The following is a 7,082-nucleotide window of genomic DNA, read 5'->3' on the forward strand; positions in this document are numbered from 1 at the left end:
ATCATCATCACCATCTTCACCAACATCATCACTACCTTCACCACCATCATCATCCCCACCATCATCATCATCACCATCTTCACCAACATCATCACCACCTTCACCATCAACACCAACATCACCACCTTCATCACCACTATCACCACCTCCACCACCATCAGAACCTTTACTACCATTACCACCTTTACCACCATCACCACCTCCATCACCATCACCACCTCCATCATCATCACCACCTCCACTTCCACCACCATCACCACCTTCGCTACCATCACCACCACTAACAACAACTTCACCACCTTCATCATTATCATCATAACCACTATCCCTACTAGCAGTATCACTATCATCACCACAACCATCACCACCATCAGGCAACGATCAAAGGCCCAATAAATCCCACAATTCTGTGAACATTTTCCTCCTTGGAGGAAGAGATCAGGATCCATAGGAGTTCCACAGTGCCTGGTGTCAACCAGCTAACATAGAACAGTGGTGGAAAAGATGAGTCCCAGCTCAAGTCTGCCCATTCCCAAGTCCAGAAATCAAACTATTGCAGCAACAATTTAGTGGGCACCCTAAAAACAGGTTCCCCTGCAGGCTGAGTCAAGAGGCAATGGAGACAAAGCTGCTGGTCCAGATAAGACCCTCAGTCTCCCAAAGGCAGCAGGAAACCTATCAACCTATCTTCCAGAGTATCCAGCCAGCACCAAGAGTTCTTGATGTCCTTATGTCTCCATAATTCACAGCCCTGGTAGATACCCGAGGCCTGGCCTAGCCAACCAGATTTGAGTGTGTGTGTGTGTGTGTGTTTTCACGGGGTCAGGCAACCTGTTTGTTCTTCAGTCAACAGTCACAAAGCAAACAATGTCACTGCTCACACAAGCAATAAAATCATCCAGAGAATGTGATGAGTCTAGGAATCCCAGAATCAGGGTGTCTTGCTCTCATCAGAGCCAGAGGCAAACAATGCTACAATGGAATGAAGACCTTCAGTGTGGTGTTTGGGGAGTGGGGCCCTGTGTTCAAGCCCCAGCTCTGATACCAGCCCACCTTGGCACCTGACAGCCTGAAGGTGCTACCTACCTATGAAATGGGGAGATGACTGCCCAGTGAGCTGGGGTAACCCCGCCAGGCACAGGGCTTATACACAATGAGACCACAGGCTGTTCTGCCATACCTAACAGTAGCATCTGTCGAGATTTCTACAGTCCTGGGAGTCTGGGGTCCTGGAAACCATGCCTGGTTTCATAGGTTTTCATGGTCTCCAGATCTTCACAGACGGAGGACTCTGGAAACAAACAGAACCCTCAAAATGGCCCAACCCACTACCACACACATAAACAGCACCAAACACGAATACACACCTACAGTCTCATGCTCACTGTTACACCCAGACACACTCCCATGTGGACACACACAGAGGTGGCAACAGGCACTCACACATATAACATACAGTCACACACAGGACAAATACACAATACTATACACACGACATACCTTCACATACAACCACAGACATGAATAATATGTAGCACACGGATGCATATAAACACCCCATAAAATGCAGATACATACACACAATCACACACATTCATTATGTGTATATATATATATATATTCATTATGTATACCACAGACATGCACCATTCACAGGCACACACAACATATGCATATAAGGCCGGGCGGTGGTGGCACACGCCTTTAATCCCAGCACTCAGGAGGCAGAGGCAGACGGATCTCTGTGAGTTCAAGGCCAGCCTGGTCTACAAGAGCTAGTTCCAGGACAGGAACCAAAAGCTACGGAGAAACCCTGTCTCGAAAAGCCAAAACATATGCATATAATCATAGCCAGACACACACACACACACTATATGATCACACAAACCAGTACACCACACACTCACAGACACTTGCTCACATACACATACAGAAATCACAGGCACACCAGGTGTCATGGCACTTGCCTTTAATCCCACCATTTAGGAGGTGGAAGAAGGCAGATCTCTGAATTCAAGGCCAGCCTGACCCACAGAGTGAGTTCTGGGACAGCCAGGGATATGCAGAGAAACTCTGCCTTGAAAAACCAACCCAAAAAGAAGGAAAGAAATCGCAGACAGATACATGCACACTTAGGACCTCAAACAAATACACAGCCCTCACACATACAAACCAGGGCAAAGCCTGAATTTGGGGGGCCACCAAGAAATCTGGTAAGGCTTTGGGAAGACTGCCTCCCAGAATCTTTCAGGCACCATCTCAGAGCCCCTAGCATCCTGTCTGCTCCCTCTTCCGCATGACAGCCCTGCAGATGCGTGCTGACAGGCTCGCCCACCCCTGAGCCTCATCTGCCCCAGGCCTCTTGTCACCAGCTCCCTCAACCATTCCTCAGATGACAATTTCCAGATCGCCTGCCTCCCAGAACCCCTCTCGGTCTAAGCTGAGCTAACCCAAAGTCCTCTGCAGGGACAAGGCCAGATTCCCAGTGAGGCAGCAGGGTTGTCTGCCCAGTGCTGTAGGAGAGGCCTCTCTAAAGCAGACTGGAGCCCTAGAGCCCAAACACAATGCAGACCCCAGCGCCTATGCTTCATGGGGTCCACGAACCCCCCCGGATCTCTGAGTTTCTGTGCAGTTGTTCAGATGCAAAAGGCTTACCTTTGTCCCCCAAGTGCATGAACTCACCCTAACATCTCTGGTCTGGACAACTGAGCCTGCCCACATGCTAAACTCCTCTTGGCTCCTCCACGAAATTCAACAGCTAGCCTTTCCAGGATATGTTTGTTTGTTTGTTTGTTTTCAAGACAGGGTTTATCTGGGCAGCTCTTGTAGACCAGGCTGGCCTTGAATTTACAGAAATCTGCCTGCCTCTACCTCCCGAGTGCTGGGATTAAACGTGTGCACCACCACTGCTTGGCCTGGGCCTTCACAGCTTTACAGTACACTAAATTGGCTCAGCAACTCCTCCTGGAACAACTAACCAGTGTCACAGTCGGCATTGCTTGGGGACACTCACAGCCCAAAGATGCAGGCATATGTGTTCTCTCCTGCAAGGAGGAAACCGAGGCACAGAGAGAGGAGTGGGTATTTCCAAGGTCGGAGACTACTTAGTGGAAGAGCTGGGAGCCCAACTGTGAGTCGGGAGTTAAAACGTGGGCCAGATGCCCCTGTCCCACTGAAGCACCTGCCCACCTGGCCCCAGACACTGCCGTGTTTGTTTTCAGTGGCCCTTGGTCCTATGATGAAAATGAGCAAGGAAGGCCGTACCTGAATCCCCACCGTCTGCACAACTCCCAGCAGGTGTCTCTACTGATTGGTTTCCTCACTGCAGTAATTAGAGCTCTGGGTCTCACTGTGAGTGAGGTGGGTCCCACGAAAAGGAACACTAGACAGGAGTCCCAGAGTCCCGGCCGGGCCCAGCTTCCCTTCCCTGCATCCCTTTTCATTTCCACCTGTGAAAACACAGGGGATGATGCCTCTCTCCCTCTCCAAGCAGATAACAAACGGAGCGAAATGGGGAAAGTACCTTAATGAAAGAAAAACAGCTTCCCCCTCCGAGGCCCCATGCTAGGTACTGCAGAGACACTTCTAAGTCTCACCAAAAATCCTTTAAGGAAGCAGCATTACCCCAATTACAACAAGCTGAGCTCGCCATGCTGAGAGGCCCGCCCCTCCGAGTCCCCGATCACAGACTTGCTTATTCGTCTCGTCTCGTGGCTGGGATAAAAGCTAGGGTGGGGGCACTCGGGCCTTAACCCAGCCCTTGTTGCTCAGTGGGTCAGGGTGCACAGCAGGGAGGTGGAACAAGAGCCCAAATATCCATCTCAGGATGCATCATTAGCCAACACCAGCAGAAGGGGACAGCCGTTCCAGGGAGGACACTGGAGACAAAGGTCCCTTCTGATTTCAGCCCCGAAGAGACACTGGCTCCAAGGCCCCAAGTTGCCAGCCCCTGCTTAGGGTCCAATGACCATGTGTCCAGCACCCCCACAAGTCAAGTCCACAGCCTGATTCTCACTCCCAGAGCACAGAGGATATGGAGACTTGCAACTATGTCTCCACGATGCCCTCGGCAAGGAAGCCAGACCCTCCCTCAAGGCATGGAAGGCCCTAGAAGGCTCATTTAGCCTGTTCTCTTCTCTCACCCCTGGGTTCTAGTGACCAGAATGAGGTCTGGCACTCAGTAGGTGCTTAGTAAATCACAAATCCAGGTTTCGTTTCTTCTCTTTTCCAGCTGGCTGCTTAGGATGGGAAAGATTTGTCCTACATCTTTCAGATGTCAGGACCCACAGGCCTGCAGACCAGGGACCTGCAGATGTTCACACAGGAGCCTGCACCCCCACGTCTGTGTAGTCAACAGCTCGAGCCCAGACCTAACACTCTGGAGGACGCCGGGGTGAAGAGAGGGCACTATGCAAGGCACACTCTGGGAACACGTGGGAAGAAAATGTTCTCCAGAAACAGGAGAGAGGGAGGAAAGAGATGGAGTGGGGGAAAGAAAGAGGGGAGAGAAGGGAGAAAGGATGGAGGAGCCAAAGCTGGGGAGTGGGCCTTAATTTCCCCTCCTCTGACCTCCGCTCCTAGCCCAGCATTCACGCTTGGCAGACAGTCTTGAAGCACCCCAGATGCAGCACAGGGAAGTCAGAGAGCAAGACAAGGGTGAGAGACAGCACAGATCAGGAATCCACACCAGCCTTGAAACAGAGATCTGAGATGCTGGGGGCAGGAGCGCATCTCTGCGGATGGGGGAAGGGTAGGGCCCAGAGTCTGTCCTGGGAGCTGCACTTGGGGCGTAGAATTGGGCAGGTAATTGGGGTTAGGATGAAGGGGACAGAGAGGCGGAAGTGGCCAGGTTGTGAGCTCAGGGCAGGTCTCTGAGTTCAGAAGCATCGGGCACTGATTTCAGGGTGGCGCTTGCGGTAACTGCTCCCCAGTGTGAGGGGATGACAAGCAGGCCCTCCGAGGGCCAGCCAGGTCTAGAGCCAGCTAGAGTGGAGGAGTGAGCTGGAGGTTCCAACAGCAAAACCCCACCCACCTGCCCAAGGTCACGGGGAGTCAACCCGCGGGGATGAAGACTTCTTGGCGCCCTCTGGCGGGCTTAGAAGATACCCTCTCTGGGCCAGCCTTGAAGAAGCTACCGATACAAGAGTCTGAAGTGGAAGAGGCAGGCAAGTAGGCTAGACAGAAACTCAGGTAGGGAGGACGGAGAACTTCAGTCAAGGCAGAGAGGGGTCTCCAGAAAGGCTTTAAGCCCCTCCCCCAAGCTGATCTGGCTGCTTGAAGGAGCCTCCTGCTGACTGGCGGAGCTCTGAGCTGTCAGCAGGAATCCTGCAGGACAAAGTACAATGAGGCCCAGGCCTTTGAGGATATGGAAGATTCTCCAGTTCGGTGTCAGGCCAGCGCGGTGTCCCCAGGATATTCTCTTCCTGACTCTGCATTCACCCCTAGACTGCTGCCCCCAAGCTTGGTTCCAGCTCAGCATCTCCCTATCCCATCCTGAATTCTCACCCACTAATACCCCTTGCCCGGGATCACCATTGTCCAGTCCTAGGACCTGGAGCTCAAACAGAAAGTTTGTCCTGAGAGGCAGACAAGAGTTTTGAATGAGTCCTTGGAGCCGAGTGGGGATGCTAATTCAAGAAATGATTGGAGCTGCCTGAGTAAGGACAGGGGGAAAGCAGGCCTGGACTTTCACATCAAACCCCCTCCCCTCCAGCCTGGCCCCTGGACTCACACCCTTGTCTGTACGGCATCAGAGTCTCCAGGCAGTGGCCGAGTCTGCAGGGACAAATCTCACAGGCAGTGAGGCTGACAGGCTGCTCAGGCCAGCCCGAGCCCTCCAGCCTAGGGCACTGTTCACATGAGATTCAGACCCTGTCACACCAGGAAGACACAGACAGGCTCTCTCTCCCTCCCTCCCTCACTCCCTTTTTCTGTATCACACACACACACACACACACACACACACACAGACACACACACATAGCCCAGAACAGACTCCAAAGGCCAGAACCCATCTCAGGGGTCTCTCCTCGGACCCCATCTCATCCACAGCCTCCGATCCTGACGAGAAAGGACACACAGCACAGGAGCTGGTAGCTGTTTCTGCTGGGCCTATCCTGAGTCCCCCTCCCCCCAGGCATCATAACCTCCCCCAAAAGAGACCTACCCACCTCCCTGCCAAGCCCTCTTGCCCCTTCACCCCACACACACCACCCAACAGACAATTAAATCCCAATCAACACAAACGCTCATTATATAACCATTTCCCTGGCAGCTGAGGACTCCTCTTGGCCCCTGGAGTGCCCGCTCCAACCCGACCTGGCTCCATGCAGTGCGACCTGGGTGGGTGCCTGGGGTACTGGCCGAGGAGGGGCCCTCCAGCCACCTCCTTTCCTCCGGCCTGGAGGAAAGTTCAATCCTGCCTGGGGTTCTCACACTCAATCCTGCCGCGGTTCTCCCTCCCTAGATAACGCTCCCTGCTCAGCCCTGCCGGACACTGGCACCAGCTCTAATCCAGCTGGTCGCAGAGCCGCAGCAGCAGAGGGACAGCAGGACGGACAGACAGACAGCCTGGCCCCGGTCAGCAGCCTGACTTGTTGAATAAATTTCTGCAGCGCTGGTTCAGACGGCTTTGGGCTTCGGTATTGGCACCAAAAGAACTTTCGTGGCCTTGGAGAGGGGCCCGGTCAAAGTTCCCTGTCCTTCCTCCCAATGCAGGGCCCCTACCCCCAAGCACAAGATGTAGCGCCCACCTGATGGGCACGCGCGGGCGGATGGGGGAGTCAGTCCCCAAGAATAATAAATAAATAAATAAACGCCTCTATAAAGAAAGAGCCCTACGCGCCAAGAAGCAGACCAGGGGGCTGAGCCTTTTCTTCCCCCTTCATGGCCACTGCCTCGCCTACCTTGGCATGGACGTAGCCGGGCAGCTGGGTCGTCCCAGGCAGAGATGCGGGGGTGACGCGTGTCCCCGAAGCCGGCGTGGAGAGGGACCCCGCGCCCCGCCGGCTCCACGCCTCGGATTCCGGGATCAGCTGCGCCCCCGGGGCGAAGGGGGCGGCGCGCGCAGGGTGGCGGGCCCG

The 7,082-nt window shown here is 53.8% G+C and overlaps 1 protein-coding gene across 1 annotated transcript in view; it reads right to left on the bottom strand.

Annotated features, from left to right (window-relative positions):
* Nucleotides 1-7,076, bottom strand: part of Cacna1i (calcium voltage-gated channel subunit alpha1 I) — a 116,336-nt gene extending 109,260 nt beyond the window's left edge. The window contains exon 1 of the mRNA XM_013348740.2: nucleotides 6,906-7,076. The gene's annotated coding sequence lies outside the window, so the exon portion shown is untranslated. The remainder of the gene's footprint in view (nucleotides 1-6,905) is intronic.
* Nucleotides 7,077-7,082: the final 6 nt, after the last annotated feature.

This window comes from Microtus ochrogaster, chromosome 15, assembly GCF_000317375.1.
Source record: "Microtus ochrogaster isolate Prairie Vole_2 chromosome 15, MicOch1.0, whole genome shotgun sequence".
Lineage (NCBI taxonomy): Eukaryota > Metazoa > Chordata > Mammalia > Rodentia > Cricetidae > Microtus > Microtus ochrogaster.